We start from the raw sequence: 12172 nt of genomic DNA, 5'->3' as shown, positions 1-12172 counted from the left end.
ATATTCTCAATAAAATCCTAGAAAATTCCAGCAGTATCCCTAAGCCATATTTGGTGTCCACATAAAGTTTCACCTTGATCCAAGCTGATTAAGAACCCCAAATAACCCTAAAACCCCTTCTGTCCAGATTGAAGTTAGAGCAACTCTACATAGCAAAGTTTATCCAATGATGTTGAAACTTTGCAGGAGTGCCTAATACCTCAAATGAGGGTTCCACACCAAAAATGGGATTTATGGGACTTAGTTTTCGCACACTCTCTATGGAAGGGACATATCTGGTCAAATTGAAGTGTTTTCAAGTTTACAAAGCTAAACTTGTACAATGGAGCTCAAACTTGGTGAAACCCCATGTTTTAGAAACAACCCCAAACCTGTTAAGTTGCAGCACCAGTGTTGGGGTGCAATGATACGTCTCCAACATATCTATAATTTTTTATGGTTCCATGCTATTATCTTGTCAACTTTGGATGTTTTATACGCATGAATATGCTATTTATATCTTTTTCGGGACTAACCTATTAACTCAGTGCCTAGTTCCAGTTCCTGTTTTTTCCGTGTTTTTGACCTTGTTCAGAGGAGAATTTTGAACGGAGTCCAAACGGAATAAAACCTGTGGAATGATTTTTCCATAACAGAAGACACGAGGAGACTTGAGAACCAAGGCACATGACCTCGGAGGAGGTCACAAGACACCCAGGCCCGGCCTAGGGGGGCGGGCCTAGCAGGCTTGTGAGCTCCCCGTCGCTCCCTTGCCCTACTTCTTCCACCTATAAATTCTCCAAAAAAACTAAAAATACCAGAGAGAGCCACGAAAATACTTTCCCGCCGCCGCAAGTTTCTGTCTCCGCAAGATCCCATCTGGGGCACGTTCTGGTGCCCTGCCGGAGGGGGGATCCGGACACGGAGGGCTTCTTCATCAACACCATTGCCTCTCCGATGATGCATGAGTAGTTCACCACAGACCTTCGGGTCCATAGCTAGTAGCTAGATGGCTTCTTCTCTCTCTTGGATCTTCAATACAAAGTTCTCCATGATCTTCATGGAGATCTATCCGATGTAATCTTCTTTTGCGGTGTGTTTGTCGAGATCCGATGAATTGTGGATTTATGATCAGATCATCTATGAATATTATTTGAGTCTCCTCTGATCTCTTATATGCATGATTTCGTATCCTTGTAATTCTCTTCGAGTTGTGGGTTTTGTTTGGCCAACTTGATCTATAATTCTTGCAATGGGAGAAGTGCTTGGTTTTGGGTTCATACCGTGTGGTGTCCTCACCCAGTGACAGAAGGGGTAGCGAGGCACGTATCGTGTTGTTGCCATCAAGGGTAAAAAGATGGGGTTTATATCTATTGCATGAATTTATCCCTCTACATCATGTCATCTTGCTTAAGGCGTTACTCTGTTTGTTATAAACAATAGCGCTTGTTGGGAGGCAACCCAATGAATTTATCATTGCTTTTTTGCTTTCTGTTTTGTTGTGTCCACACCATCATAATTCTGTTATGATTGTGTTTTTTGTGTTTCTTTTTGTCGTTGTGCCAAGTAAAACATTTATGACTAGTTTTGGTGATGGTTATTTGATCTTGCTGAAAAAGACAGAAACTTTGTGCTCACGAAATTATTTTTCATTCCTATATAGAAAGAGCTTTTGAGTTGATTATTTTTTCTGCTGGTTAATATGCCAATTTCCCTAATGGTCATCAGTGTTCAGAATTTTTGGGATATCAGAAGTATACGAAGTATACAGATTGCTACAGACTGGTCTGTTTTTGACAGATTCTGTTTTTGTTGTGTTGATTGCTTATTTTGCTGAAACTATGGATAGTATCGGAGGGTACTAGCCATGGAAAAGTGAGAATACAGTAATCTAATATCAATCTAAATAGAAATCAAGTTTACTACAGTACCTAAAGAGTTGGTAGTTTGTTTTCTTATGCTAATGATATCACGAGTTTCTGTTTAAGTTTTGTGTTGTGAAATTTTCAAGTTTCGGGTGATGTTCTCATGGAAAATGGGATAAAGAGTGGAAAGAGCTCAAGCTTGGGGATGCCCAAGGCATCCCAAGCCAAATTCAAAGACACCAAAAAGCCTAAGCTTGGGGATGCCCCGGGAAGGCATCCCCTCTTTCGTCTTCAATCCATCTGTAACGTTACTTGTAGCTATATTTTTATTCACCACATGATATGTGTTTTGCTTGGAGCGTCGTGTATTATAGGAGTATTTTCTTTTTGTTGTGTCACAATCATCCTTGCTGCACACCTTTTTGAGAGGGACATGCACTCATCGTGAATTTGCTAGAATACTCATTGAGCTTCGCTTATATCTTTTGAGTTAGGCAATTTAGCTCGCATGTGCTTCACTTATATCTTTCGAGCTAGATAATTTTGCTCTAGTGCTTCACTTAAATATTTTTAGAGCACGGAGGTGTCATATTTTGTAGAAATAAAAACTCTCGATCTTCACTTATATCTTTTTGAGAGTGCTCTCTCTCAGTAACTTGGTAATTGGCTTGTGCTATGAAAGTAGTCCTAAAGATGATAGGCATCCGAAGAGGATACAATAAAAACTTCCATAATTCAAGTGCATTGATTAGTAAGAGAAGTTTGATTCCTAACAATTAAGTTTTTAGACATGGATTTGGTAATATTAGAGTTATGTTAGTAGGGTGTTGTGAATCTAGAAATACTTGTGTTGAAGTTAGTGATTCCCGTAGCATGCACGTATGGTGAACCGCTATGTTAGGAAGTCGGAGCATAATTGATTTTCTTGATTGTCATCCTTTGTGTGGCGGTCGGGATCGCGCGATGGTTAACACCTACCAACCCTTCCCCTAGGAGTATGCGTTTAGCACTTTGTTTCGATTACTAATAAAACTTTCGCAATAAGTATATGAGTTCTTGATGACTAATGTGAGTCCATGGTATAGATGCACTTTCACCTTCCACCATTGCTAGCCTCTCTAGTGCCGCGCAAATTTCGCCGGTGCACAAACCCACCATATACCTTCCTCAAAACAGCCACCATACCTACCTATTATGGCATTTTTCATAGCCATTCCGAGATATATTGCCATAAACTCCCACCGTTCCGTCTCATGACTTGTGCCATCACTTTCATATTGTCATTGCATGATCGTAAGATAGCTAGCGAGATGTTACAACGTCATAGGCTAAGCTAGATCCTTGCACATCCCGGAACACTGCCGGAGGCATTTCCTATAGAGTCATCATTGTCCTAAGTATTGAGTTGGGAGTACATAAAAGTGTGATGATCGTCATTATTGGAGCATTGTCCCATGTGAGGAAATAAAAAAAAGGCCAAAGATGCCCACCAAAAAAAAAGAGACAAAGAGAGAAGGGACAATGCTACTACCTTTTTCCACACTTGTGCTTCAAAATAGCACCATGTTCTTCATGATAGAGAGTCTCTTGGTTTGACACTTCCATATACTAGTGGGAATTTTCATTTTATAACTTGGCTTGTATATTCCAATGATGGTCTTCCTCAAAATTGCCTTAGGTCTTCGTGAGCAAGCAAGTTGGGTGCACACCCACTAGTTCTCCTTTTGAGCTTTCACACACTTATAGCTCTAAGTGCATCCGTTGCATGGTAATCCCTACTCATTCACATTGATATCTATTGATGGGCATCTCCATAGCCCATTAATACGCCAAGTCAATGTGACCATCTCCTCCTTTTTGCCTCACAACCTCCACCACACTCTATTCCACCAATAGTGCTATATCCATGGCTCACGCTCATGTATTGCGTGAGAGTTGAAAAAGTTTGAGAAAGTAAGAATGCGAAAACAATTACTTGGCCAATACCGGGGTTGTGCATGATTTAAATTCGTTGTGTGGGGATGATGGAGCATAGCGAGACTATATGATTTTGTAGGGATAACTTTCTTTGGCCTTGTTACTTCAAAAGTTCATGATCACTTTGCTAGTTTGCTTGAAGTATTATTGTTTTCATGTCAATAGTAAACTATTGTTCTGAATCTTACGGATCTGAACATTCATGCCACAAGAAAGAAGTAACAAAGGACAAATATGTTAGGTAGCATTCCACATCAAAAATTCAGTCTTTATCACTTCCCTACTCGAGGACGAGCATGAGTTAAGCTTGGGGATGCTTGATACGTCTCCAACGTATCTATAATTTTTGATGGTTCCATGCTATTATCTTGTCAACTTTGGATGTTTTATATGCATGAATATGCTATTTTATATATTTTTTGGGACTAACCTATTAACTCAGTGCCCGGTGCCAGTTCCTGTTTTTTTCCGTGTTTTTGACCTTTTTCACAGGAGAATATTTAACGGAGTCCAAACGGAATAAAACCTGCGGAATGATTGTTTCCATAACAAAAGACATGCATGAGACTTGAGAACCAAGGAGGGGACCTCAGAGGAGGTCACTGTTACCTCTTGAGCTTGCGTTGGTTTTTCCCTTGAAGTGGAAAGGGTGATGCAACACAGTAGCAGTAAGTATTTCCCTCAGTTTGAGAACCAAGGTATCAATCCAGTAGGAGTATCAAACCATGTCTCCACCGTACGTGCGCAAAAACAGCAAACTTGCACCCAACGCTACAAAGGGGTTGTCAATCCCTTCACGATTGATTGCAAGGTGAGATCTGAAGGCGGAAAGTGCAACAAAGTAAAAGTGTAAGGCTGAAAATATGATGTGAAGTAGACCCCGGGGGCATAGTGTTCACTAGAGGCTTCTCAAATGATAGCAAATATTACGGTGGGTGAACGAACTACTATCGAGCAATTGATAGAACCGCGCAAAGTCATGACGGCATCTAAGGTAATGATCATACATATATGCATCACATCCGAGACAAGTAGACCGATACTTTCTGCATCTACTACTATTACTCCACACATCGACCGCTATCCAGCATGCATCTAGTGTATTGAGTTCATGACAAATAGAGTAACGCCTTAAGCAAGATGACATGATGTAGAGGGATAAATTCATGCAATAGATATAAACCCCATCTTTTTACCCTTGATGGCAACAACACGATGCGTGCCTCGCTACCCCTTCTGTCACTCGGTGAGGTCACCGCATGTTATGAACCCAAAACCAAGCACTTCTCCCATTGCAAGAATCATAGATCAAGTTGGCCAGACAAAACCCACAACTCGAAGAGAATTACAAGGATATGAAATCATGCATATAAGAGATCAGAAGAAACTCAAATAAGATTCATAGATAATCTAATCATAAATCCACAATTCATCGGATCTCTACAAACACACTGCAAAAGAAGATTACATCGGATAGATGTCCATGAAGATCATGGAGAACTTTGTATTGAAGATCCAAGAGAGAGAAGAAGCCATCTAGCTACTAGCTATGGACCCGAAGGTCTATGGTGAACTACTGACGCATCATCGGAGAGGTAATGATGTTGATGAAGAAGCCCTCCGTGTCCGAATCCCCCCTCCGGCAGGGCACCAGAACATGCCCCAGATGCGATCTTGCGGAGATATAAGCTTGCGGCGGCGGAAAAGTATTTTCGTGGCTCTCTCCCGTGGTTTTGGATTTTTTGGGGATTTATAGGCAGAAGAAGTAGGGCAGAGGAGCCATAGGGGGCCCACAAGCCTGCTAGGCGCGCCCCCCGGCCGCGCCTAGGGGGCTTGTAACCTCCGTCGGGGTCCTTTGCCTTGGTTCTCAAGTTCCCCGCGTATCTTCTCTTTTTTTCCATGGTGTTAGATATTGGTGTTAGATTACTGTATTCTCATTTTTCCATGGCTAGTACCCCCCGATACTATCCATAGTTTCATCAAAATAAGCAATCAACACAACAAAAATAGAATTTATCAAAAACAGACCAGTCTGTAGCAATCTGTATACTTCGTGTACTTCTGGTACAACATTATGACAATTTGGGCAATTGGCATATCAACCAGCAGCAAACTGTCACATCCCTAACCCTTAAGCAAGATAGCATTTTGCTCATGTCTTCTTTGCATTTGCATCTAAGAAGTTTCAACAAAAGCAACAAAGTCGCAAAGGAAAAACTCCAAACCCTAGCCACCATTTCAATTAAAGGAAATCTCAAACTAGTTCAAAATCAATGAACCCAAAATGGCCTCAAGAAATGTTCAACCTTTCTGATAAATCATGAAAGTAAATGAGCATTGGATAAAACTATTTTCTTGACACCTTAAGCTTTTTGAATAAATGAAAAAGGCTACTGGTTTCAAATTTTAAATTTGAAATCAGAAACTATAAATTTCCAAAAATGTTGAAAAGCTTGGAAATGGTTGGGGATATTATAACAAATATTTCAGGAGGTCTAAAATAGTTTTTACTCTTTGTTTTGGAGCTGAATTAATTAGCAAAACAATAATTAGCAAAACAGAAAAACAAAAACAGAAAAAATGGAAAAAACCTTACCTGTCGCCTAAGCCTGGCCCGGCCCATCCCTGGCTCGTCCCCTCCCTCGCGCCAGTAGGCAGCAGGAGGTGGCCGCCGCCCCCTCCGGCGCGGCACGCACCTGCGTGCCTGCCTGGCCGCCGCCTCGCGCTGGCGACGACGGGGATAAGCTCCCCAGAGCCTCCCCTATCCATTCCCCGCCTCGGTTCTCTTCCTCCTTCCGGATCTCCTCCTCCTCCTTGCTGCCGCCATTAGAGCCGAGCTCGAGCTCGAGCCGCCCGTGCCCCTGGCCATAGGATTCCCTCCCAGAGCACGCCATTAGCTCCGCCTCGTCGCCCTGGTCATCTCTGCAGAAGCCGAAGCTTCCTCGAGCCCTGCAACGCCCGCAACGCCGTCGTCTTCCACCTCCGGCCGCCGGACCTCTCCCGTCGATTTGCTTCCTCCGGCGCATCCCCGAGCCCCTCTTCAGCGCCATCGGAACCGCCGTGAGCTCGTCGTCGTTTTCCCTCTCGCCCCACGCTCTCCCGTGCATCGTATCCTAGTTACCCACCAAGGCCGAGAGCTTCTCGCTGCCGGCCATGTCGCTGCCGTCGCTGTGATGACCGATCCACGCGCCCGAGCTAGGATTCGAGCTCCTGGAGCCTCCAGGAGCGTGTCGAGCCCTCCAGCTGCCCTCCTCGTGCCCTAGAACCGCCCCTCATAGAAGGCCGAGCTTCGGCCGCCGCTCCGGCTCGTCGCCGACGCCTCTCCCGGCGACCCTAGCCTCCCCAGATGGTCCTGCCAGATCGGCCACTTCGCGAGCATGCTGTAGCTGCAAACCGCGTGCGTATTGGTGCTGTGCAGCGCCGTCTAGGTCACCTCCGGTGAGCACTCCGCCGCGGGCCTGGTCGTCGGCGACCACCCTCCGGTGGGGGTCGACGTGGCAAGCTAACCCAACAGCTTAGTTGTTGGGGAACGTCGCATGGGAAACAAAAATTTTCCTACGCGCACGAAGACCTATCATGGTGATGTCCATCTACGAGAGGGGATGAGTGATCTACGTACCCTTGTAGATCGTACAGCAGAAGCGTTAGAGAACGCGGTTGATGTAGTGGAATGTCCTCACGTCCCTCGATCCGCCCCGCGAAAAATCCCGCGATCAGTCCCATGATCTAGTACCGAACGGACGGCACCTCCGCGTTCAACACACGTACAGCTCGACGATGATCTCGGCCTTCTTGATCCAGCAAGAGAGACGGAGAGGTAGAAGAGTTATTCGGCAGCGTGACGGCGCTCCGGAGGTTGGTGATGATCTTGTCTCAGCAGGGCTCCGCCCGAGCTCCGCGGAAACGCGATCTAGAGGAAAAACTATGGAGGTATGTGGTCGGGCAGCCGTGAGAAAGTCGTCTCAAATCAGCCCTAATTGCTCCATATATATAGGAGGAGGGAGGGGGGCCTTGCCTTGGGGTCCAAGGACCCCCAAGGAGTCGGCCGAGCCAAGGGGGGGAGGACTCCCCCCCAAACCGAGTTGGACTTGGTTTGGTGGGAGGAGTCCCCCTCCCTTCCCACTTCCTCCCTCTTTTTTTTTCTTTTCCTTTGATTTCTTATTCTTGGCGCATAGGCCCTCTTGGGGCTGTCCCACCAGCCCACTGGTGGGTCTCCCCAAAGCCTATGGGCTTCCCCGGGGTGGGTTGCCCCCCCGGTGAACTTCCGGAACCCATTCGTCATTCCCGGTACATTCCCGGTAACTCCGAAAACCTTCCGGTAATCAAATGAGGTCATCCTATATATCAATCTTCGTTTCCGGACCATTCCGGAAACCCTCGTGACGTCCGTGATCTCATCCGGGACTCCAAACAACATTTGGTAACCAACCATATAACTCAAATACGCATAAAACTACGTCGAACCTTAAGTGTGCAGACCCTGCGGGTTCGAGAACTATGTAGACATGACCCGAGAGACTCCTCGGTCAATATCCAATAGCGGGACCTGGATGCCCATATTGGATCCTACATATTCTACAAAGATCTTATCATTTGAACCTCAGTGCCAAGGATTCGTATAATCCCGTATGTCATTCCTTTTGTCCTTCGGTATGTTACTTGCCCGAGATTCGATCGTCAGTATCCGCATACCTATTTCAATCTCGTTTACCGGCAAGTCTCTTTACTCGTTCCGTAATACAAGATCCCGCAACTTACACTAAGTTACATTGCTTGCAAGGCTTGTGTGTGATGTTGTATTACCGAGTGGGCCCCGAGATACCTCTCCGTCATACGGAGTGACAAATCCCAGTCTTGATCCATACTAACTCAACTAACACCTTCGGAGATACCTGTAGAGCATCTTTATAGTCACCCAGTTACGTTGTGACGTTTGATACACACAAAGCATTCCTCCGGTGTCAGTGAGTTATATGATCTCATGGTCATAGGAATAAATACTTGACACGCAGAAAACAGTAGCAATAAAATGACACGATCAACATGCTATGTCTATTAGTTTGGGTCTAGTCCATCACGTGATTCTCCCAATGAAGTGATCCAGTTATCAAGCAACAACACCTTGTTCATAATCAGAAGACATTGACTATCATCGATCAACTGGCTAGCCAACTAGAGGCATGCTAGGGACGGTGTTTTGTCTATGTATCCACACATGTAAATGAGTCTTCATTCAATACAATTATAGCATGGATAATAAACTATTATCTTGATACAGGAATTATAATAATAACTATACATTTATTATTGCCTCTAGGGCATAATTCCAACAGTCTCCCACTTGCACTAGAGTCAATAATCTAGCCTTCACATCACCATGTGAATTACATTGTAATAAATCTAACACCCATACAGTTCTGGTGTCGATCATGTTTTGGCCGTGGAAGAGGTTTAGTCAGCGGGTCTGCTACATTCAGATCCGTGTGCACCTTGCATATATTTACGTCCTCCTCCTCGACGTAGTCGCGGATGAGGTTGAAGCGTCGTTTGATGTGTCTGGTCTTCTTGTGAAACCTTGGTTCCTTTGCTAGGGCAATGGCACCAGTGTTGTCACAGAACAAGGTTATTGGATCCAGTGCACTTGGCACCACTCCAAGATCCGTCATGAACTGCTTCATCCAGACACCCTCCTTAGCCGCCTCCGAGGCAGCCATGTACTCTGCTTCACATGTAGAATCTGCTACGACGCTTTGCTTGGAACTGCACCAGCTTACTGCACCCCCATTAAGAATAAATACGTATCCGGTTTGCGACTTAGAGTCGTCCGGATCTGTGTCAAAGCTTGCATCGACGTAACCTTTTACGGCGAGCTCTTCGTCACCTCCATACACGAGGAACATCTCCTTAGTCCTTTTCAGGTACTTCAGGATATTCTTGACCGCTGTCCAGTGATCCACTCCTGGATTACTCTGGAACCTACCTGCCATACTTATGGCCAGGCTAACATCCGGTCTAGTGCACAACATCGCATACATAATAGAACCTATGGCTGAAGCATAGGGGACGGAGCGCATATGCTCTCTATCTTCATCAGTTGCTGGGCACTGAGTCTTACTCAATCTCGTACCTTGTAAAACTGGCAAGAACCCTTTCTTGGACTGTTCCATTTTGAACCTCTTCAAAACTTTATCAAGGTATGTGCTTTGTGAAAGTCCTATCAGGCGTTTTGATCTATCCCTATAGATCTTAATGCCTAGAATGTAAGCAGCTTCTCCTAGGTCCTTCATAGAGAAACTTTTATTTAAGTAACCTTTTATGCTCTCCAAAAGCTCTACGTTGTTTCCAATCAGTAATATGTCATCCACATATAATATTAGAAACGCCACAGAGCTCCCACTCACTTTCTTGTAAATACAAGATTCTCCAACCACTTGTATAAACCCAAATGTTTTGATCACCTCATCAAAGCGTTTGTTCCAACTCCGAGATGCTTGCACCAGTCCATAAATGGATCGTTGGAGCTTGCACACCTTGTCAGCATTTTTAGGATCGACAAAACCTTCGGGTTGCATCATATACAACTCTTCCTTAAGGAAACCGTTAAGGAACGCCGTTTTGACATCCATCTGCCAGATTTCATAATCGAAAAATGCAGCTATTGCTAACATGATTCTGACGGACTTAAGCATCGCTACGGGTGAGAAGGTATCATCGTAGTCAACTCATGGAACTTGTGAAAAAACCCTTTGCCACAAGTCGAGCTTTATAAACGGTCACATTACCGTCAGCGTCCGTCTTCTTCTTAAAGATCCATTTGTTCTGAATAGCCTTGCGGCCCTCAGGTAGCATCTCCAAAGTCCACACTTTGTTCTCATACATGGATCCTATCTCGGATTTCATGGCTTCTAGCCATTTATTGGAATCTGGGCCCACCATTGCTTCTTCATAATTTGCAGGTTCATTGTTGTCCAACAACATGATTGATAAGACGGGATTACCGTACCACTCTGGAGCAGCGCGTGATCTCGTCGACCTGCGTGGTTCAACAGAAACTTGAACTGGAGTTTCATGATCATCATCATTAACTTCCTCCTCAACCGGCGTCGCAACGACAGAGGTTTCCCCTTGCCCTGCGCCACCATCCTGAGGGATGAGAGGTTCGACAACCTCGTCAAGTTCTATCTTCCTCCCACTCAATTCTCTCGAGACAAACTCCTTCTCGAGAAAAGTTCCGTTCTTAGCAACAAACACTTTGCCCTCGGATTTGAGATAGAAGGTGTACCCAACTGTCTCTTTTGGGTAACCTATGAAGACGCATTTTTCCGCTTTGGGTTCCAGCTTTTCAGGCTGAAGCTTTTTGACATAAGCATCACATCCCCAAACTTTAAGAAACGACAACTTTGGCCTTTTGCCATACCACAGTTCGTATGGTGTCGTCTCAACGGATTTTGATGGTGCCCTATTTAAAGTGAATGCAGCTGTTTCTAATGCATAACCCCAAAATGATAACGGCAAATCAGTAAGAGACATCATAGATCGCACCATCTCTAACAAAGTACGATTACGACGTTCGGACACACCATTACGCTGTGGTGTTCCAGGCGGTGTTAACTGCGAAACAATTCCACATTGTCTTAAGTGAGCACCAAACTCGAAACTCAGATATTCACCCCCACGATCAGACCGTAGGAACTTGATCTTTTTGCTACGATGATTTTTAACTTCATTCTGAAATTGCTTAAACTTTTCAAACGTTTCAGACTTGTGCTTCATCAGGTAGACATAACCATATCTACTTAAATCGTCAGTGAAGGTGAGGAAATAACGATATCCGCCGCGTGCCTCCACGCTCATTGGACCACATACATCGGTATGTATGATTTCCAACAAGTCACTTGCACGCTCCATTGTTCCGGAGAATGGAGTCTTAGTCATCTTGCCCATGAGGCATGGTTCGCACGTGTCAAGTGAATCAAAGTCAAGTGACTCCAAAAGTCCATCAGCATGGAGTTTCTTAGTGCGCTTTACACCAATATGACCCAAGCGGGAGTGCCACAAAAATATGGCGCTATCATTGTTTACTCTAACTCTTTTGGTCTCAATGTTATGTATATGCGTATCGCTATGAAGATTCAATATGAACAATCCTCTCACATTTGGTGCATGACCATAAAAGATGTTACTCATAGAAATAGAACAACCATTATTCTCAGACTTAAAAGAGTAACCGTCTCGCAATAAACAAGATCCAGATATAATGTTCATGCTCAACGCAGGCACTAAATAACAATGATTTAAGTTCATCACTAATCCCGATGGTAGCTGAAGTGACACTGTGCCGACGGCGATTG

The sequence above is a fragment of the Hordeum vulgare genome, chromosome 3H, assembly GCF_904849725.1.
Source record: "Hordeum vulgare subsp. vulgare chromosome 3H, MorexV3_pseudomolecules_assembly, whole genome shotgun sequence".
Classification (NCBI taxonomy): domain Eukaryota; kingdom Viridiplantae; phylum Streptophyta; class Magnoliopsida; order Poales; family Poaceae; genus Hordeum; species Hordeum vulgare.
Note: the sequence above shows the minus strand (reverse complement) of the source record.